The following is a 23926-nucleotide window of genomic DNA, read 5'->3' as shown; positions in this document are numbered from 1 at the left end:
ATATCATAGCTCAATGGTATGTGTTGATAGTTCAAAAGCTGTGTGCATTGGCAACTGTATACTTGCTCCTCTTTCAACTAAACAGGAATGAATGAATGCATGCATGCATGAATGAAGGTTTGGCTGAAAAGAATATCTTTTCCTGTGTGTTGCTGTGTTGTCCTGTTCCTGTTTCCTGTGATGTCCATACTTCAAAACATGGACATCACAATGTTTCTTTGATAATAATTTGTGCACAGTTAACAGGGAATAATCTGTCATCTCATATGAGTTTCAAGGCAATAATGAAACTACGTTAGGATGTTTTTGGAAAGGATAATAAATATTTTACAATTAAATGATAGCACTTTGGTAGTGCATCTTTGCTTGCTACTAAAAGTGCTAACTTTGGGAGGTACCAATTGACTGCAAGCTAATAGAAAATGTCAATTTTTGATTTCAACTAATTGACTAGTTTGTGCTATATATAAACAATGTGGGCATATAAATGTGTAAATGGTCGTCATTTGATGCTGAGGGTTGACATTGTCAGTTATTTTCTCCATTCCAAAGGAGTTTCAGAATTAGAAAAGAGACATGGTTAGGCAAGGATGCCCCTCTGCAAGTCCCCTCTACACTGTGTTTTCCGAATAGTAGAATTTACTGGGGTTTTTTTGGGGGGGGTAAGAATTACCTACTTGCAATCAACTGTTTCTAATTCAGCTACAAGATATATCTCATAGATACATCAACCTGAATTTTAATATGCTAGTAAATTCATTGAAAAATAAGGTCTAGTAGAGAATGGGTGACATTATTTAGATAAAACTATATCTCTGAACTAGCCTCCCAGCCTCCTGGAATTTGTTTTATTTGGTCATTTTCAGTAATACCAAAATAGTTGCTTTCTTAGCAAACAAAATAATCCTAGATTGAATTGGCTATTTCCTCAGAAAAAAAAGTTTAAATGTCAAGAAATGGTAGATTTGAACTGCTGTTGTGAGTATTGTACTTGTATGCTGCGTTTAAGAAATCTTGTGTAAAGAACTTTAATTGTGGTTCTCTCAATTTTCTGACACTTGTAGAATTTGCAGTGTTTATGCCAGCCTCAGATGGTGATGACGAGCACTCAGATCAGCTGAGAGGAAAATCCATCAGTTTTCTTTCAATCCAAAATGTTCAAATGCTGAGTAGAGAACTAAGTGCTCTCTCTTGAACAGCTCTCTCCCAGTAAAGATCACAGTTTTACAGAGGATGGACCTTCAAAAAATAAAACACAGCTGTAACAAGTAAGCCCTAGTAGCATCAAATTAGGTCATGTGCAGATACCAAATTTAAAGTTGATGAATGTTTAGGCAGACTACAGCTAGTCTGTTAGGTAAAACCTAACCTGAAGTGTTACTCAGTAACAGCTCTTGGAACACTTAAAATAGCAAGAGCCTTTTCCTAGGTTTCACGGCAGAGAGATTGACTTGCAAAACGTTGAATATATTTTAACTTGGGAGAGAGGGAAATGTGATAAACAGGCATTTCAGTATAATACTTGAAGGTCAAGAGCTGCAATATTCCCCAAAATATTTTGCCTCAACTGAAAAGAAATAAAGCCCAGATTCCACAAGATAGTGCAGTTTTAGTATGCTGATTGCTGGATCAAAATCTGTTTCCATCATGCAAAGTGTTGAGCTAATATAAACTTGTTTTAATAGTCTGAAGAGGAGTCTTTAGTCTTTTTCAGGGAGTGGGGCAGCTTTGCCAGTTCTACTACCAGAAGGTGCACTTGCCCCTTTTTCTGAGTAGAACCAGTATAGCCAGCTTACAGGAAGTGGTGTGTGACCTTTTAATGAGAACTCTGACTACCTTCTGAAGCTCCACACTTAGATTTTCCATTGTGTTCCAGAACCGTAGCAGGATATTTGGAATTCTCTGTGGATAGCTCACCTCTTCAGCGGTAGGAGAAGGATTCCCATGACAATAGCTGAATTGCAGCACGGAATGGGTAACTGATGCATAGCCGGGTTGTGGTCATTTTGCCAAAGGCAGTCTAGTACTGCCAGTGATCTCACAATCTGCATGCCTGTGCTCTACACAGCTCTCTTGCTGTGACTGACCCTGACCTGTATGCTCTACCCCAGACCCACACTGAAGTAAAGACATGCACATCCAGCCACTGTTCTTCGTGCCCCTCCAGGACTCAGAACTGAACTTTAGTTCACAGCAGAGAACCAACATCTCATTTTGCTACTTGGAGTAATAGATTTCTCTAATGTCCAGGTGCTCAGTGGGCATGCTGTGTAATACCAAAATTGGGTCATTCTTGGCTTGAGCAGAGAATCATTTTTGCTGACCTAGAATGACATTGCTCAATGTCATGTCATTCAAAATGGAGGTTAGATGCGAAAAGTAAAAGCTGTTCCCAGTGGAACCATTAGTTTCTGCTGCTCTTCATATTCCATTTAGTCCTATTCTGCTCCATCTGTTCTAAGACTCTACAAAGAGTAGATCATCAGCAAACCATCCTTCCCTATGCTTCTTTTCTCTCTGGACATGTTGCTGGTCTTCGTCCAAGGAGCAGAGCCCTTCTCCCACAGCAGGGGATTTTAGGAATGTGAAGGCACACCATAGCTATCAAAAGCAAGGTGTCTGCATTTTTCTCCCAGACTGAACTTGCCTGCCTGTTTCCCATCCCACAGGCAGCAAAGGTTAGCAAAAGTACTCTTACAGAGCCCAGCAATCATTAGCACTGGCCAAGACAGCAGGATGTAATCATGTATTCTTCCTGCTAGAAGAAGACTTGTGTATCCATCTGGCTGGGGACAGAACAGTAGCAATTTTACCCCTCTTGTCTAAAGAGGCGTGACACCTGTGAATGAAGTCACACAGTGCCATAAACGCTGCCTGTAAGAGGATGGCTAACCTACTGTGAAAGCCGGTGCGTGGGAGCAATGAATAGTAAGCTACAGTCATGAGGGAAGATACTGCAAAGTGAACACATGCTATTTGGGAGTGGGGAGAGCATTCCAAGCAGCTGTGTAGTGAAGCCAAGCGGCACTAGCAGTCTGTGCTGCTTGCATTTGTTCCTGTACCAACTCACGAGTGGGAGGAAGAGCAGAACATAAGGCAGGTGATAAAAGAGCTGGTTCAGGCAATAAGCAGGCCTCAGATGCACCTGTCTCCTCCTCCCACTGTGTTATCACTTGCTGTGTGACAACACAGATGCTTGGCTGCTTCACCCCTTACAGCTCCCCAGTCTCTTCTCATATCTGTAGCCCTCAAGAAGAGGTACACTGGTTGATTTCAGTGGGAATAGATTAGACAGTATCAGGACTTGTGCTATGATCCCTTCCAGCCAAGTAATTCTGGCAAATAACTTTTCAGGGTGTCTCTCATCCTTTCCAATTTAAAAATGTATGTGAATAATGGAACATAAACAGTTGTCTGCATTTTGATTATTTTTCGTTTTGCATTGCTTTTTAATCACTTGTATTTTTTTCATCAAGTGATTATATAGTAGTAATTATTAAGTAATTAAATTCCAATTGGAAAGCAATTGAATTGCAATTCTGGGATCTAGAAAACGATTCAGGGAGGAATCTGTATACACGTAAGGAGTGAGTGTTTCAAAACTGTGGTCCTCAAATGTCAGGAGTTTTGTTCTGCAACAATTAAGGAAAAAAGATTGAGAACAAAAGGTGTGGGGAATGATGTTTTATTGGTTTCAATTCAACTATACACAGTTTTGCAAAACAAATGTGGGTTTTGCATAAAATAGCTCAGAGTAGATCCTTTACAGTTTGACTCTCCTGATTCAGATGTGCAGGTGCAAGTAGTTACTAATCTTCACACAAAGCCAAAAAATATATTAAGAACTTTTTAGGCTTGGGGAAGCCTGGCCTGATGTTATTCCACCTTTACATATACCTGTATGTGACCATTAGTGGACAAGAAAGCTCATGCCTGGCACAGAGGGTCTCAATACAGCTGCATCAGGATATGTACAGCTGTCATCAGGCAAGAATCCATGTGTCTGCTGCTGTAGTCACTGTTCAGTTGAGATAAAAAAAATATGTATTGCTTTTGCAGTGCCAAATAGTGTCCTGGCAGTGAAGCAGTGCTTTAAGGACAGTTGTTTCTGGCAAGCAACGTAGAGGAAGTCTGATATTATAAACAGAATGCCAGCTCTTCCAAAGAGGCCAATTCACAGGGAGTCCTACAGGGAAAGAAGTTGGACAAGTGAATGGCTGCACACGTAGCAGTCAGAGCATCAGGCTTCTCACTATCAAAAAAACCCTACCATTAGGTCTTGCTAAGTGAACGGCCATGTCCGAAAAGTGCCCTTCTGTCTGAACTTACTGAAACCTGTACTCCAAGGCAATATGACAATGCACAGCTGCACACATCAACCACAGCTGTAAGACAACAAGGGAAATTTAAGGCAGTGACCTACAGTCTGAAGCTGAATCTCAGATATAAATAAAGATAATTCCAATATTAAATGTAAGGATTGGCTGGTGAAATTAGTCTTGCAGCTTACCACACTGCTGGGAGATACGGTGTGGTGGAGGTATTCTGAAGGCTGCAATGGCAGACATGAAGTAAAGCTGACAGAGGGATTCATATCTGTGTGATTGAAACATTATATAGGGAAGATACAGTGCTGGATGAAGATAAGGCAGATTTTGGTTTGATTTGGATAGGCATGATTCTTATGTGTTGATGTCTGCTTTTTATATAAAGACGAAAAAGGAGTGATTCCCAAAAATGCCAGCAAGTGGAAGGAACAGAGATGACAGTAAATCGTAAGTTAGGTAACCAGATATCCCAGTTTGGACTGTCTTTTTTTAATGGCATACAGGATTTTTCCTCTTTTTCTCTGCTCAAACTTTATTCCTGACAATTTTTCTATGGCAATGACAGAATAAGAAACAGTGGCCTATCACATGTAGTAGGCACATGACCTAAAGCAGAGCATATATGTTCTATTATGTGGCATCCCTTTATAAAGTAGTCCATAGGAACAACAGCTTTCAGGAACCTCTGCAAACCTTCTTCTTGTGAAGAAAACAACAGAAAAACAGATGATAGTCTATTGCCGATGGCATATATAATGTGGAGTTTGTGTTCTCCTTTTCAGGAGTTTACATTCTCATGGGAGTTGTATGTAGGGTTTAGGAAAGCACATCCATGTAAGGGCTGATATTTGAAAAGTCTTTTGCATCTTACCTGCATAAAAAGATGTGCAGAAAAGAGGAGGGAACTGACTAAGCCATGGGGATGTACACATTAAAAAAGCTCTGGAAGTTTCTCGTGGCTACTCATGCACACAGCTGTAGAGACAGAATAGTTTGAAATAAGAAACATTTATTGCACAAGGGTTCCTATTAAAAAATACATTCAATTTTTTAAATAAATCTTTCCTTTGAATTTGCCCTTTGACAATCATAACAGGTTATTAATCAGATCCTTAAAAGGAAAAACGTCTTGGCAGAACTAAAAAAAAACCACCCACTCATTATTTTGAAAGGCTTATTTTTAGAAAGGACAAAGTATAGATATGAAAAATCACAGATTTCAGTGTGCAGATTAGGCTTCTTATTCTGAAGAAGAAATATAAATGGAATGTTTGTTAAACTTGTGTCTCTTCAGATTTGAAGTCAATTAGAAAAGAAGGATTTTGTCTTAAAAATGCAGTACTTGATCTCTCTTTTCTAATAACAGTAGCTCAGTGCACGCTTTCAATTCAAAAAGTATTGTTTCTTAAAGCACTACAGATCTCTGGAGGAAAGGATTTCAGCATTGATTCCATTTTGTATTGCTTCTTTATTAGGACAGATTTGTTTTAAAAAAGCAGTGTGGGGGGAGAAAAGAAAGCAGGCATATCACTAAATCTAACTGCAGGCAAGAGATACACAAAAGAACCAGATTAGTCATTTTATTGTGACCCTGATCTGTTGTTTACAAAGGTATTGTAATTACAATCTTTTAAATGTTTGCACTTACCAAAAGTTAGTTCATTCAATGGTTGAATCAAGCCTCACTGGAAATATATCAAAAGTGGTGGAAAACCCCCATGATTCTTCCTGTCTTTGAAAAAAATTCTGGATCTCTGAGGCATTGCATAAAAGCAAATCAAAACTGCATTATTGCTCAAAAATTTAAAGTTATTTGGGATTTTATATGCTAAGAAAGTCTGCAATTCATAAGCAAAAAACTTATTAGGGTCTTTTTCCCCATTTAAAAAAGATACCTGCTTTTTCTATAGTTCAAAAGTAGCTCTTTAAATTAAATTGCAGAATTAGCCAAGAATGTCCATTAATTTCCATTCTGACCCCTTGCCTTTCTTGACCATTTATTAGCCTTCTATGTGGATGATAAGATAATTAAAAATTACATTACAAAATAGTTTTATATACTGATAATCTTTAAAAATATGTAAAAACAAGTATCTAAAGAAATCTAGGACTTCATGAAAGTCCTTGGCTTTAAAGACAGTGATGCCAATTCTGAACTGCTAATGGTAAGCATGCTAAAATCAAATCAATGTTCCCTTTGAAATACCTGAACACAAGCATGCAGCAAGCTCTACTGGATGCTTGAAAATTCAAAGCTCAGAATAAGCACTGAGGTGCCCATCTACTGGCCTGACAGGGAGTCATGAGACATATGCTGCCTCCTGGGAGCTAAGGTCCAAGATGTTGCCAAGAGGGTGCTAAGCTTGTCAAGACACAGGCTACTATCCACTGCTACGATTTCATGTGTGCACAAATGACATTGCAAGCCAGAATCTGGGCACAATCAAGGAAGATCATAAAGCCGTGGGGGTGCAAGTGAAAAATATTGGTGCCCAAGTTACCTTCTCTGTTTTACCAGTTAGAGGAAAGGGTGCAGGCAGAAATAGGCATATATTGCAAATCAACTGCTGTCTTTGCGGCTGGGGCCATTGTGAGGGTTTTGGCTTTAGTGACAAAAGGACATTCTTTGATGACTATAGCCTGTTAGGAAGCATGGATCCACCTGTCTAGAAGAGGCCTGGGAATCTTTGGCAGCAGGCTGGCCAGCTTGATGAGGTGCCTTTAAACTGAAGGAGTCAGGGACAGGATCCAAAGTGTCAGCGTTCATACCATTGCAGCCGAGCATGGAGTAAGTCAGGTCAACCAGAGCAGAGATGAATGTTCCTTAGCTGCCTTCCAGGATGAGAACCAGAAGACCAGACACCTCAAATATATATATACCAATGCACACAGCCTGGGGAACAAACAGGAGGAACTGGAGCTCCATGCCCAGTCAGGAAGTTATATTACAGGAATAACTGAAACATGGGAAAACTCACATAACTGGAGGATTGCAATGGATGGCTATAGGCTGTTTCATAAAAACAAGCAAGGAAAAAAAGCAGGAGAAGTCACGCCCTGTGTTAAGGAGAACCTTGAACATACAGAAGTCAACCACAGCAGTGGTGGAAGCCCTGTGGAATGCCTGTGGGTGAAGATCAGAGGGGTCATCTACAAGGAAGATCTTACAGTAAGTATCTGCTACCAGCCTCCAAATCAAGATGATAAGGCCAACGAAGCAATATTTATGTCACTTAAGTAAGCTTCAAGTTAACAGAACCTGGTTCTTATGGGTGACTTCAACTACTCAGCCATTTGTTGGAATACAACAATACAGCAGCTCACATGTCATACATCAAGTTCCTGGAATGAGTAGAGGACTGCTTCCTCATACAAATGTTAGATGTGCCAACCAGGAATGAGACACTGATGGACTTGCTACTCACAGACCAAGAAAATCTGCTTTGTAATATCTCTGATAGTTCATACGTACAAGCTTGGTTGATACGGAACAAGCGGTGGCCACAGCCTCCTCCTTGAGAAACTGATGCATTATGCTCTAGACAAGTGGTCTATGTGATGTGTGGGGTGGTGGTGCTAAACAGCTCATTTTCAAACTGGAAGTCTCTCACAAGTGGGGTCCTATAGGGATCAATATTGGGCCCAGTGTTCAGTATCTTCAGAAACGATCTGGAAGATGGGGTCAAGTGTACTCTGACCAAGTTTGCTGATGATACCAAACTGAGTGAGAAAGCAGACACTTTAGAAGGGAGAGCCATCCTGCAGGATGACCTGGATAGGATGGAACAGTGGGCTAACAAGAACCTTATGGAGTTCAACAAGGACAAGTTTGAGGTCTTGCAGCTGGGAAAACCAGGAGTGCAGCACAGACTCAGGTCCACCCGGCTGGGGAGCAGCACTGTGGAAAGGGACCTGGGGATCCTGCTGGACAACAAGCTCAGTATGAGGGAACAGTGTGAAGCTGTGGCAAAGCAAGCCAACAAAATGCTGGGTTACATAAACAAGGGCATCACCAGCAGACATAAAGATGTCATTGCCCCACTCTACTCAGTGCTTTGTCAGGTCACACCTGGAATACTGTGTTCAGTTTTGCTTCTCGCTGTACAAAAAAGATGTGGACGGGCTGGAGAGGGTCCAGAGAAAGGCCATAAGATAATCAAAGGACTGGGAAGCCTGCTGTATGAGGAAACAGTGAGAGAACTGGGTTTGTTCAGCCTAGTGAAAAGAAGGCTCAGTGGAGACCTTGTCATCATGTTCCAGTACTTAAAGGGTGGCTACAAAGAAGACAGAGACTCCTTTTTATAAAGACAAGTTACCCCTGTGGAGATTCCAGTTGGACACAAGAGAAACATTTTTCACAGTGAGAACAATCAGCCATGCGAATAATCTCCCCAGGCAAGTGGTGGACTCCTCAGCACTGGATACTTTTAAGATTCAGTTGGACAGAGCACTGGGCCATCTTGTCTAGACTGCTTTGGCCAAGAAAGGTTGGGCCAGATGATCCTTGTGGTCCCTTCAACCTAGTATTCTATGATTCTATGAATAAATCTAGAAGTTTTAAATGTCAAATCATTATTTCAGTAAAAGGAGATCTGAAGTGTTGGGGAGAAAACATGCAGATCTTTAGTGAAAGAGATTGGTCACTGACAAAGTTAATGTTTTGGCAAGGATATTCTTGTTTCAGTATTTCAATAAGCATTGCAGATGAAGCAGAGAATACCGATAACATTTACATGGAATAAAAAGTGATGGATAGAGTATATACTTAGAGCAGTTCTATTAAACTGGGTTGCCAAACCATTTCAAATATTGTATGGTATTATTACTGTGTGGTTGAGCTATGATGCATGCAAAGTGCTCTGCTCCAGCCAAATATTGTGTGCTTATTGAAAGAAAAAAATTTAAAGGTACATGTGTACCATTGGAATACTGTGAATCAATGCAAATCAAGTTTTTCCCCTTTGAAAATTAATCTGTCCTTTAGTAAAGACTAATTTATGTATCTGTAATATAATGCTGAAATAAATGTAAACCTCTCAACCACTGAAAGTGCTGGAGTGCAGTTCATAACCAGGTATTACAAAGTACTAGATATTACCCTTTGATAAGTCTCATGGGCCTTTTTAGCAGAAATGAGGAATTAATTTTTAATCTACTAGTGTACTATCAATATCCTAGACTATCAATATCTACAGACTAGCAGCATGGCCTAAGTGGCCAGCAAAAGATGGGATAATAAGTTATTATTTTAGTTCTCAAAGCACATTTGCTTTGAAAACTCCAGCTTCTTTTCCATTTCTTTGTTAGCATTTGATACGTGTGTCTGGTTTGATAAATGAGATCTCACTTTCCCTAAGCTCAATTTAAAAAAGAAAAAAAGTAACCAGAAGGTATATGATCCAAACAGTGTAAAGAAGCTCACTTTGAAACATGGTACCACCCTGTTAAACACGATGATTATATTACTGCATAGTGATTGCTAAGCATCGACAAGCTTGTTATTTTAATGATGGATGTTCTGGCTTATTCTACTTATGTGAGAATGGGGGCACCTATTACTGTTGCTTCGGGTCTTCCTTTTTGTACCCCAGGCAGGGCCCTACATGCTACTGGAGCAACAGGGTCCCCTCTGGAGTGATGCAACTAGCTGTCCCTGTCCCCAGACCACTGACAAAACTTGGGGGCACATCAGCAGTTGATCAGCCCAGAGATGCCATTGCCTAACCCAGGCTTCCAGCGCTACCCTGGCTGGCCTGGTATCTTTGCTTCCAGCATAAGCTATTGGTGTCCTGTTGTCAGTGCAGCAAGACCTTGCTGGGTTATTTGCAGCCCATTTAAAATTGCTAAAATACCTTCCAAGAAGGAGAAAACAGGACCCAGAGAGACATCTCAACCTCAGTATGTTTTGAGTTCTTTTGAGCTCAGGAAGGTCTTAGGAAAGGAAACATGATAGCAGACAACCTTGACACCTATTTTTCACAATATTTAATAATTATAATCTCTATTGAATTTCGTTGGATCTGTCAAGCAGGTGCGTGTTGATTTCTTTCCTCAAAAAGTCTGATTTGTCTGGTTTTCATGGTAGAACAACTCTGCAGAGATCTGAGAAAGAAGTTATCAGTCAGAAGGTACTGTTGGGGAAGAATTTTATTGAATTAAGACCTAAATATGTAAGCAACAACCCCCACTGGTGTTCATCAAATGCCTGAGAGAAAATACTGTTCAAAGTAGCAGGTGAAAGCTGAATTCGTAGCCCTCTGATTCCAGGGAAGAAGTGTGGTTATAAGATGGACATTAATTTAACAGTAAAGATGAGCCTCATTACATAAACACAAGGTTGTGAAAGTAATTGCTTGATTTCACAGAGATAAATGGCTCTTGCATATGTTATGTTATAGAAGAACTAGTTAATAAGCAGGTTTACACATGGAGTAGTTCTGTGAGTTTTTTGTAAATAAGCAAATGTTCTTTCAGTTTTTGTCCAAGTAGTTATTCCAAAATGTCTGTCAAATACTACTTATGCCAAGAAATCTGTCTTCATCACTTTTCTCAGATTTTATTCTCCCTCTTTCTTCCAATTATATCCACAAAATAGCAAAGGGAAGACTTAAATTTTTTACTAATGTTGGTGGGTGTGCAACTCCATTCCTTTAGAAACAGACTTCCGTTCACACCATACAAATGTTCCATCCTACAGGATGTTTAGAACAGTTGGTAGTGCCACTGTAAAGTCTGGACCTGCTGCGAAATAGTAATAAAAGGGTTCCGTATTTGTTATTTTTCTGCTTTCCAGATTTAGACCAGCTTTCAAAGAATGGAAGATTTTTCTATGTTTTTAGCTTTTAGAAAATGTATAGAGAAGTATATTCTTAGACTCAAAGGAGTTTCTATTTTTTGATACAAACTACAACTGTAACTCCAAATGGCTTAGTTTTTTCATGCTGTATGAATCAGAAGAAAATCCATATTTACAGTAAGTGAAAATTTGAATAATATATAACCCAAATGTGATATGGAACACAAAGAGCAAAATTTTGAATCAAGAATATGGATTTTGCAAGATTTCTATTCAGAAGTGTAATTGCATTGTAAAACATTTATTCTTCAATTTGCAATGTTCATAGTAACAGAATAAAGAAGCTGTATACTTTCTGCTTCATGCCCATGTCCATGCTGTGAGATGCATTTAACGTTTGATAAATACTTAACAACTAAACAATACTGTTCCTATTTTTGTAAAAGTGCATCTCTTGGAGCATTGTAGAAATTCTGAGAAAATACAGTCAGCAAAATAACGTATCTGGTATTTAATTCAGATGAACGTTTATGTAAAAAGTGCAACATGAGAATAAGCACTCCATCCACTTTAGTAACTGTCTGAGAAATGTTAAAAAGCAATGCAATTTCACCTAGATGTTTCATCCAACAGATAAGCTAGGTCACTGGTTCTGCCAAGCATTTGCAGTGAAACATAAAGTGAAGTAAAAATGTGAGCAATACGCAGTCATAGCGGCCCCCTTTCTTATCCACCCCAACAGCAAAAACCCTTCAGCAAGACTTTCATCATCTTGTATCTCATTTACTGTAACAAACTAATTCATTCTTCACCGCTCATATCTTCCCAGAATGCTGTTGCAAAATTCATGTCCACATCAGTTTTGTAGCTCTACATGAGCTCTCCCTTTTCCATCACGTCCTGTATAAAAGTAGGACCTGTGTAATTTTACATTCACATTGCTATCTGGGACAACAGTAGTATCTAATTATATAAAGATTAAAATGTTTCATGAAACAGATAGTACTGAACCTGAGCTATCTGGTTAATTTTGAGATAACAGTTGTGATCTGCATTACCTCTTTCTAATCTTTTGCTATTGGTTTGTATCTGCAGTCCACACTTTATGAATTTTCAGACTTTTAATTTTGTCTTTTAAAAGTATATCCTTGAAATAATACATTACGAAATAGTTTCCATTGTCTTTGCATGTTTCAGATTTCTGTATGAAATTTCATAAGGTAAATAGCTTTATCAGCTTGCTTTCTAAGAGATTTTTTATAAAGGGCTGCTTTTAAACAACTATCACAGATAGTTGTCTTTAAATACATCTATTATAAATATTATCTAAGGCTGAATGCTCTGAATAAATACCCTTGTTTACAGACTTGTGCAATTTTTAATTTATCTCAGTGAAAACATCTTTCTCCTCTTCCTCTTTCTCTATATATGTAAATGTGTGTGCATATGTTTCTATATGTTATATTTATATTGGCTAATTTCAAATTGCCCAAATTGCCATATACTGCCACTTGTGCTTTTAAATTCCAGACACTGATTCATGCTTGCCGTAATTTTTATACTGAAGGTTTTGGCTGAGCTATATTACAGGATCAAGGTCAGTAAATTCTATTCCATCACTGTTTCTGAAGAAGATTTCCTTAAGGAATTCTGTGGAAGCACTGCCCTGGTTTGTCTTGCCACAGCATTGTTTCACTTGTTCTATTTTGCATATTAACTTACAATTTAACCTTTAAGAGTTTTTAAATTATTTTTATAGAGTTCTTTGAGATTCTTTTGTGGATTAAAAGAGATTCAAGAAAAATGGATACAAAAGCCCTGGAATTCACTGGGTCATTTCACTGGTAATAATATTTTCACATTTACATCAGAGTAAGTAATTGCCATTCAGTATTTCATTAAAACAGGTTTTCCTACTTTGGAACATTAGTGCCAAAATATCTAAGTTTATTATCTATATATTTTAGAAGATATCTGTCACTTTTTCTTCTTAGTTAAAGTTTAGGTCTCTTTGTTAATAGTTCTAGAATTCTGTATCTCATGTAAACATTTTCTCTTGCATATAGGCCTTCTTTCTTTTCTAAAGCTAGTTTACTTTTAGTAAACTTTAGTTATAATAGTTATTAAAGTTAATTGTATTTTTTTATCTGAATGACAGCATTTAGATGAAAATGTTTCTTTAAAAATACTCCTTAAGGAAAAAAGGCTTGCAGATAGTTGTATCTAAGAAGTCTTCAACTGATTCGTATGTCAAAGTTGTGTTTGGTGGAAGAAGCCTAGTAAGTCTGTTTGTGCACCTCAAGACCAGACTGGATGATCAGTAACCATCTGGTTTAGGATACCTCTGTGTTTTTTAAGAATGACATTCTTCTATTTCTTGTTTGTCCTCTATTCCTTCTCTTTTGTTACATGTCAAAATAGGCATTTCCAGACTCTCTAGTATGCTGGCTTCCAGCTCTCCAGTCTCTGCAGGCATATATTTGAAAAATACCATTAAACTATGTTAATTCCTGTGTCTCTGGGGGCAGAGGCTTAAGGCTGGATGAATTGTGAGAGGTCAGGGAAGGTCTAGCTGAGAGACCGTATTAGGGCCCCAAATGAGGGAAAGCCTGCAACATTAACTAAACTACATTATTAGGCGCCAGCACATTTATAAAGGGAGCATTATGAATGCCCCCAATTATAGAGGAAGCTTTGGAGTTCATTCTTCAGTAAATGACTTCAAAGCTATTGCTAATCTCAAAGCAAAAGGAAAGCTGTAAGTTCTTCTAGTTCTCCAGTTAAGATAATGTGGTATTGGCTCTAAATTGACTAAATCAGGATCCTATGCATTTTAATCTGAACACATCTATCAGAAAACTACAGAGAAGACAGGTGGCCTTCCCTGCACTTCTTCCCCTGTTAGGTAGTATCATCCTTTTGTCACCCTTATTAGTCTTCTTCTGACCTTGTAGCAGCTACCACCTACATAAGGGGAATTTTGTATAACAGAAAGGGGATGCCTTGAACACCAAGACTACTTTCCACCACGGAAGCACAACCCAGTAGCTGACACTGGCTGAAGCATCCATTCCACTACAGCTTTAGTCCTACCTACTTCTGTGTTTAGAGGACACTTGTTATGGTGACATCTCCCAGGTGATACAAGCTTGCAGTAGAAAGAACTGTCAAGACACTTAAGAGGCTATGTATGGAAGCTCCTATGTCCTATTAAGTATTCTGTGAATCCATGTCTCTCATTACACCCAGTGACTTAGTAAGCAGCATACCCTAAATTCTTACTGGTATTGTTATTTACCCTGTAGAATTTACATTTTCAAGCCTTGAATGCCAGGAAAGCATTGTACTTTTCCCCTTAAAGAATATTAGACTTTAGGATAAATATTCTGGATTATCTGACAGGATCCTAAAGCCAAGACAGGAAAAGCTGTTGAAGAGTGGAACTTGCACAGCTTAGAGTTAAACAGGTTAAAAATGTGGTTATTTCAAATTATTATTTCAGAATTCCAGCCATGAAGAAATAGATAATTTATAGCTCGGTGTGTGACCTGTGCCTTTCCCTTCTGATTTCAGATACAGTTGTATGTCACATATTCAGTTGAATATATACTGATTTAAATTATTTATCATACCAAAGCATTAATATTATATAATACTACTATACAGCATTTAAAACATTATATAATAAAAATATACATTATATTATTAGTATTTCAAATACAATTTATATCATGTAATATCAATATAGAAATTCCTTGCATGAGTTTTAAAATTAAAAACAGCTGGTCTGAGACAGAAATAAACAATAGTTTGAATCTCATATGATGTATATTTATGTATCATGCCAATTTTCAGTGTTTCCAAAGTGTTATCATACTACTTCCATTCCAAACAATATGAACTGTTTGGTTAATGCCTAATACAAGCTAGAAAAGTTTAAAAGTTTCAAAATACATTCACACTGCACAATACAGCAAGAGAAACATCTCTCCACTATTTGCTAAATGCCTGTTTTCATTCCTTCTAAGTTGAATCCAAGTATCGTATATTGGAAATATTAAAGGGGTTAGGCATAAAACAATGAAGAAAAAAACCCCAACCAATCAACCAACTAAAACAACACATAAACCTTCAAATTCTGCATTGATGTAATTCATTAAATGCCGTAATTCATTAAATGCCATATATGTGATTGATTCTGTTAGGAAGTCTGGTTGTCACATCCATCATATTGGCCAACAGAAATAACATGCCACTGAACTAACACATCAGTTGTGGAACAACTGAAAGATAGCACTTTCTTATAGTTTTCTGATCTGTAACAGCACCCAGTAAGTACTGCCTGATAGAGCAAGCATATAAGAGAGGAATTATGTTGCAGGTACAGCTAAGTGTATATACTGAATACCTACGAATTTGAAAGGCCTTTCTACTTAGCTGACAAAACTTTGGTCTGCCAAGCTGGAAATATCGTGGCTAACATCACCTCTTCTTGGAGTGTTCCTTTGCAAGTTTACTGCTTTTTATCTGTTGAATGAAGGCATGTTAGTACTTTCTAGAAGACATACAAAGAGGACAAATCATTAGAGATCATCATTAGCAGTGATGCTAGACCTCATGGCTCTCACTATTGTACTTCTGTTCCATATCTATGGGCAAATTACAGAATTTGCAGATGCTGACCACTACAACCTGTAAGTCTGGATAACCATGCAGCAAAGAAGACCTCATGAAGAGGTGATCTGGTAGAGTGTAGAAGGCAGCTCTATAGATTTCTCAGCCTGGCTTCTCAACAGGTTGATTCTCACAAGCAAGCTCTGGTTCCCACGAGGCTTCCTTTGGAAAGCTGTCCCATTTTCAGATTATTTTAAAATGTTGACAGGATATTGTAAAGTGTTGGCAAAAAGAGGTCAAACCAATGCTGGTTAATAAGAAACGCATTTCTAAGCCTAATGAGCAAGGCAATATTAATTGGAAAAGAGTTCTGGCTAGCTTTTTTAAGTCCAAGATCAAACACATTTCAAAACAGCCAACTGAGAAAGTTACTAACACTGTTGTCCTAATTTGAATGGGGAGTTATCAATAAATAAAAGGACACAGTTAAACAAAGTTTTCAAAGATGTCATAAATAGTGGGAAGAGATAAAGAATTACCGAGACTTTCTCCACTGTATCAGGTAATGTCTTGTGTAAATGAAACCATATGTTGCCTGGAACTTATTATTTTTGAAGCAGGAATTATTATATGGAGTACTTACTTCATGGTCTGAGTAATAAAACTTTCTTCCTACTTGACAGGGAGGAAGAAAGGCACTCTATATAATAATAATAATAAAAAGCCAATTCATGTTGAAGTGGACAGATGAGAGTAATTGGTTAAAGGACCTCTTTTCTGAGGAACACGCCTAAACATCTATCTCAGTTCTTACACAGCTCATTCTACAACATCTGGCATGCTTTAGAGGTCTGACCTCTGTACCGAGTTTGTGTGGCAAGGTATTGGTAGCAGGGGAACTACAAGGGTGTCTTCTGTGAGAAGCTGCTAGAAGCTCCCCCGATGTCTGACAGAGCCAGCGCCAGCCAGCTCTGGGGTGGACTCACCACTGGCCAAGGCTCAGCCCATGAGTGACAGTGGTAGCGCCTCTGGGATAACATATATAAGGAGGGGGGAAAAAAAACCTGCTGCACCACAGCAGCAGAGGCAGAGGAGAGAGAATATATGAGAACAGCAAGTGTACAGACACCAGGGTCAGCGAAAAAGGATGGAAGGTGGTGCTCCAGGCACTGTAGCAGAGATTCCCCTGCAGCCCCTGGTGCAGACCATGGTGAGGCAGGCTGTGCCCTTGCAGCACATGGAGGTCCAGGGTGGAGCAGATCTCTACCTGCAGCCCATGGAGGACCCCACGCCAGAGCAGGGGAATGCTCAAAGGAGGCTGTGACCCCATGGGAAGCCTGCATTGGAGCAAGCTCCTGACAGAACCTGTGGCCCTGTGGAGAGAGGAGCCCAGGCTGGAGCAGGTTTGCTGCAAGACTGGTGACACTCTGGGCGACCCATGCTGGAGCAGTCTGCTCCTGAAGGATGAACCCCATGGAAGGGACCCACACTGGAGAAGCCTGTTCCTGAAGGATGAACCCCATGGAAGGGACCCGTGCTGGAGCAGTCTGTTCCTGAAGGACTGACCCCATGGAAGGGACCCACCCTGGAGCAGTTTATGAAGAACTGCAGTGCATGGGAAGGACTCACATTGGAGAAGTTCATGGAGGACTCTCTCCCATGGAGGTACCCCACGCTGGAGGAGGGAAAGAGCATGAAGAAGCAGCAGCAAAGACACTGTGATAAACTGACCGCAACCTCCATTCCCCATGCTCCTGTGGCTCAGAGGGAGGAGGTACAGAACATCAGGAGTGATTGCGTTGAGCCCAGGAGGAAGGGAGGGGTGAGGGGCAGGTGTTTTAAGATTTGGTTTTATTTGTCATTGTCATACTCTGATTTGATTGGTAATAAATAAAACTAATTTCCCCAAGTCAGGTCTGTTTTGCGGATGATGGTAGTTGGTGAGTGATCTCTTCCTGTCCTTATCTCAACCCATTAAAAGCCTTTCATCATATTTTCTCACCCTGTGCAGCTGAGAAGGGGGAGTGATAGAGTGGCTTTGGTGGGAACCTGGTGTCCAGCCAGGATCAACTCACTGCAAAACAAAACTCTCTTCTGTCTTTAGTGACAGACTGGAGTAATTAAGCTTGACTTTTTAAAAATGTCTCTTAATACTGCACTAAAATTGTGCGACATTAAGCTATATATTCAGCAATATTTCCTCCAGACCTCTTGAAAAAAAATTAAGCTACAACTTCTGACATTGATTAAGGAAAAAAAGACTAAGATAACGTATTTATAAGTGAAAATAAAATAATCCCAGCATAAGCGATAAAGCTGAACTACACACTTTATGCCTAACTGAAACATCCTTTATTTGTATAAATACTCAACTAAGACAGGAGAACTACTGAAATGATGAGGTACTCATAGCAAGACAAGCCAGACCCTCAGTCTGAACCTTTAGCCATCTAGAAGAAAAAAGGAAACTGCAATGCAGGTCACTTTTCTGTATTTTAAGAAAGGCAGATTAGGCAACAAAATACATTAAAATCTAATGTAAAACCATGACATGGCCCATGAGTAAACAACCTCTTTTTTTTGTTTATCCATTCTTTCAAAGTGGAGAAAGCAAGTTTTTTTCAATGACAAATCTTAATCCATTAAATGAAAAAACATGTCATCTCAGTAGTCATTATGTTTTAAATATTACTAAGTATTACTAAATAATACTTAGGATTATTAAAAGAATTAATATTTTAAGAGAATAAATGCACTAAGCGATTTAAAAAGTTAATGTTATACATGAAGAATAAACTTTGAATTAAACTGTTATACAAACTTCAGCATTCAGAGAAAATGTGTAAATGTAAACCACAGTCAAAACAACATGTTTAAACATCAGTGGTCTTTTTGTCGTATACAAGTTATTACACCACTGTGATGTACCAAGGAAGCAAATTGATGAACACTTCAATATAAAAGACAATTGTTTGGATTGAATTAAATTTCAAGAGCAAAATAAAGATACAAATTTTATTATTGGTTGAAATAAAGAATATATATTCAATACAAATAATTTCCCATTCCACCTCCTCTAAACAGAGAAGATTCTGTACAAAGAATCTCAAGAGCATTAGGAAAACAAACTTAGCATCCCCTTTTGAAATCTGAAGAGTCTGTTTTAGGATTGTATCCTTATCTATGTTAGTGCAGAATAACTTCTGAAAACAATAGGATTTGTGAGAATGCCCCTATATACTGATCTGTTGATATAAAAGTAGAAAAGTAGAAAAGAGTTTCAATTTTGTATTACTATCAGATATTGCAGAAATGTTTGTACATGTTTCATTTAACTTCTACTGCTGTTTGGCAGTGAAAGTCTTTGGAATCATTAAATTGTGTTATTGGTACTTTTTTGGCTACTAAAAATATGAAGATAAGAAGAAATACACAAGAGTGCTTTAGAGTAATTATCTCTCCCTAGAATTCTTTGGTCCATGTTTTTAAGACTTTGGGTGGATTAGGAACTGGTTTGATAGAAGTTCAGTAACTAAGATCTATATTACTGTGGGCTATTATTTATGTTAATATTTAACTCCTCTCTCTGCTCCAGAACAAAAGTTTGCCATAAAACCAATCAGATTTAAATAATAGCAGCAGAGGGGTTTTAATATCTATTCTAATTTTATATCTTGCAGGTAACACTTTAATTACAGTCTAACGCTTTTCTGTTACAACCATGAGAGACTGAAAATGTAAAGTTGATATTCCCACATGCCCATTTTCATCTAGGAGTTGAGGTTCTTTTAGTTTGTATTAAATCCTAATTTCTGTTGCTTCATATCTTATTTTCATATCACCTCTTCAACTAAATAACTCTTTAGAAAGTTCTATGTTTCTTTATATTACTTATGTACTTAGAGCAACAAAACCTGGTACAAATCAGGTGGCTCCAAACATGAAGTGAAAATGAGGCAATGAAAGATACAGCATCCAATAGTAATTACCATAAGTGGCTAAACTGAAAATCATAAAATGAGTATCTCATCACTCATTTTGACTTGTCTGTCTTGTTTAGATGGAGATGTCTCACAGCTTTGCTGTAATTTAGCCTTAATAGCATCTCTATTAAGTAGATGCCTGTTGAACAGACAAGTTTTACTTAAATAATCACACTTCAGTAGTGAATTAACTTTCTCCTGTGCAGTTAAGTAGCTGTCCATCACATTCATCAGCTTACTAAATAGTCTTCCATTATCTTCATTATTACATATTAGCCACCCACATTAATTGCTCAGGCAGACCATACAGCAACTACTTTTCAGGACTAGGATTGAATCTTTTACATACAGTAGCTGACAATACTGGAGGGGAGGGAGAGGACAGTGGTAACTACTCAAAAATCTGAGGATAAGGTAACTTTTAGTGTTACGAAGGACAAAGGTATTTACTTGGTTGGTACAGTAATAAAATGTTAGGTTATTATAATGGTGATTTGTATTATACATCTGCTTTACTCATCTTGCTATAGGTCTACAAGCTCCATGTTCCGTTTGAGATTTAAGTTAGATTCAGGTTAATTTTATTTTGCAGTGTTCGTTTTGGGATGAAGAACAAGGGAGAATAGGACAAAAAGCATATGATGGTTTCTTCAAATTCTTCCGTCACTTTACTAAATGTGTGTTTTCTAAAACCTGAAAATCACAGAATCACAGTTGTCAAAGGTCAGGTGTAATCATGAGTTCATTGATTTAGATCTTCCATGTAACACGGCCTGTAAAACTTTGTCAATCCATGTTTGAGCCAAACAAGTAGAGTCTGTTGAAGGTAATAAACATTCAGTCCTCATGTGACTGTGTGGGGTTTTTTTTTGTTTCAATGACTAGCCACTTTATCTTTTATGGATAAGCAGCTTATTTTGTATTTTTATGGCTTTAATTTCAAATAATTTCTATTGCACTTATCTTGTATCATTTCATTCTTTGTTAACCTGTATTTTATCCCTATGAGATACAAGTACATCCTAATACAGTCATCTTTCACCTTTCTTATGATACACCAGTCAAACTGAAGTTACATGTTTCTATAAGACTTTCTTTTTTTTTTTCAAGTTGTGAAAATTTTTTTTCAAAAGCTTTTTCAGTCTCTTTCATTCCCTTTCTTGTGAATATTTTTTCATAATGACAGCAGAACTGAATATTATAGTCCTGTAATTACTACTAATTCTTTTAGCTACTGCTTGGAACAGAGACTGCGGCTTCACAGAACTTACCATTTTCATACTTGTTCTATAACAAATTATTTGCCTTCTCTGTTCTATGTTTTCCCTTGGTCATGGGACTAGAATGCTTTCCAATAAATTTACATGCCTTTCCTCTTTGTGTTTGCAAGGTTCCTGAATTCTACAATGACTTGCATATTCCAACAAGTCTTCAGACAGATGGTCAAATACATATCATGAGCAGAAAGTTGCCTTACACCTCCAAAACCTTGCCCAGATTTTCAATTTCTTCTTGGATGGAATTTGTTTGACTAAATGAACCTGTCTTTTACAATGTATCCCCCCACATCTTATCTGCTTATCAAGGACACTGTTTATAGTTAATAGCAAAAAAATAGACATAGAAATAGGGAGTGTCAAGCATAGATGTCTATTTTGGAATAAAATTCTTTGGTCTACAGTAATAAATCCTACTCCTTGTGGTTTTGTTCCATCATAAGGGTCACTGATACCTTTGCTTTCTCTGCCATTCTTCCTAATTCTTCCTAATTGCTAGGTGATGATTGCTAGCCTTTTTCTAGAACAGTTTACAAGTCCTCTGGGATAGCAATGGAAATCTGCAAATCTGCTTTAAGTTTATGAATAATATGTCTCTTCAATTTTTGTGTCCTTTTGCTGGTGCTAAGGTCTGTTCCATAACCACTAAACCCAAAAATACTGCTGTCTCAGGAATAGCTTTTCTTTTTAATATTTTGTTATTTGGTAGTCCCTTGCTCTTCAAATACAACCTTGAAAATTATGTTCATACAGCCTAATCAGTGAAAACATTCATGTATTTTTAATTTCTGAATTATATAGTGCCTACTATATAATTTTCAGGATATAAACAAATACTATTTCAGGATTTGCAATAGGGACATACTAAGTTAGGGTAGTAGAAGGAGCACTATTCTCCTTATTAAATAGAAAAATATTTTTCCAAAGCTAGCTTTTGTTCACAAAGATTAATCACTGTTATTACATGCATTTATATGACGCAAATGAATACAGTATCTCTGGCAATTTGAGAAAGATAAGAGAAATTAAAACAAGAAACAAAGAAATGATTTACCACAGAATCTGCACAATAGAATTATTCAACTAAGTAAGAAGAGCAAAATATCCTCCTATTTCTCCTTTTAGGCAACAGCCTAAATGGGATCCTGCCACTTATTGAACTGTGTATAATTAGTTGTAAAAATTTGGACAATGGGATTTAACTTTCACCTTTTTTTAAGTAGGACAAAATTATGCTTAGGCACAATTTGGCAGAAGTGAATTGCAGAAGGGCAGTCCTGGAAGAGCAGCAATGAGCTTCATCCTCCAAGAAACACATCTGAAAAACACACAGCAGTACAGAATACTTTTTGCTTGAAATAGAAGTCTATGCATATTCTATAACTTGGTCTATGAAAGGGATCAGATGAGGAAACACAGGTTCTTTCTGAAATTGACTCATTCTAAAATTGTCTAAATCGTGTATATGGTACTCTGGCGACACTGGTAGGACTACCTTGTTGAACAATGAACTATATGATAATTGCTCTGGAGGAGAGGAAAGACAATAGCTTACATGGAGCTAACAATGAAACAAAAATCCCCAAACAAACAAAAAAGAAATATTTACAGCTCATCTTAATTAAACAAGTAAGTAGATAGAAGGCCATATCAAGTCTCCCCATTTCATGATAAAAAGACTAACTGGAGCCATATAAGTAATTATTTTAATTAAACATCTCAGTCTACATGGTGCTAAAATAGCAATATATATGAGGAATTACTGTTTTATTAAGTTTTCACAGCTGTCTGCATAGTCACTGAAGAGCTACTGTTAACAAATACTCCACTATTGAATTATATTTTCACTGCTAATATCTTACTTTATGCCCTCATTTAATGAGATTAAATTTCTGAAACAATATAAAGAATATAGTTACAAAGAAAGTTTGTAAAACATTCATATTTTACCAATAATTTGGAAATTATTTTTCAAGGTTGGCACTGTTCTGTAATATTTCTCAGTGTCCAGTGTCGCAACTAAGTTCTGCTAGGTTTAGGTTTTTTCAATACACTGTTATTGTAAAACATTAAAAACTGTGAAATGCATAGCACTAAATACCATGCACCTTATTTTAAAGTAGCAGGTGTTGAGTTTGAAGTAGCGATCACAATTCCTTATCCCATTATTTCCCACTGGTTCAGCAAGCTTCATTTACCTTTTTGACTGGTACATTTTGGGTACTCAAACAAGAAACCCAATCCAGCTCAGAAGTTCTAAACTCATTTGGTTTTGTAACTCTATTGTACTTCAGTTTCCTGGTGAAACTTAATATATTTGGCATTTATCACATAAATATATTGTGACTAGTTGCCTCACACAACCAACCACACATCATAGGCAAGTTTATGCACTCAGAAGCTAGTTTATATGCTCATAAGTTGTAGTTTATGTTTTGTTCTATATACTACTGTATTATGGTATATGACTCAGCCTCCCATTAGGCTGCTCTTGCTCTACGTAGTAAAGATCCAGGATGCCAGCTGCACTCTGAATCTTGTTACTAAAAAGGTGTCAAGTGGGCCAGTTTGTGAAGCCAAAAAAAAAACCACTGCAAAACTGTTTTGTAGTTGATGTGTGCTGACAGAAGCAGCCTGCAACCTGAAATACAGGACTCCAGGAGCACTGCCTCCTGGCTTCTCACTGCCTGGATGACAGGATAGGGTCTGTCTACGGTGTCTGCATGGGACAGCCATTTTTGGCAGATAAGAAAGGCGATTGATTTAAAGTCACATTCAACTCCTGCAGGCTGGACTAGTTTTCCTGGACTTTTTACTTACCAAGTCTTTAATCAGTCTGTGCTGACAGAAGTTTCTGGAAACACCCCAAGTCAGTGATAGTGCTTTACTGTGCAAGCCTGTCTCATTCTGTTCTTTCTGCTTAAATTT

This window comes from Strigops habroptila, chromosome Z (assembly GCF_004027225.2).
Source record: "Strigops habroptila isolate Jane chromosome Z, bStrHab1.2.pri, whole genome shotgun sequence".
In the NCBI taxonomy this organism is placed as follows: Eukaryota; Metazoa; Chordata; class Aves; order Psittaciformes; family Psittacidae; genus Strigops; species Strigops habroptila.
The sequence above is the reverse complement of the archived record's forward strand: the minus strand, read 5'-3'. Positions refer to the sequence as shown.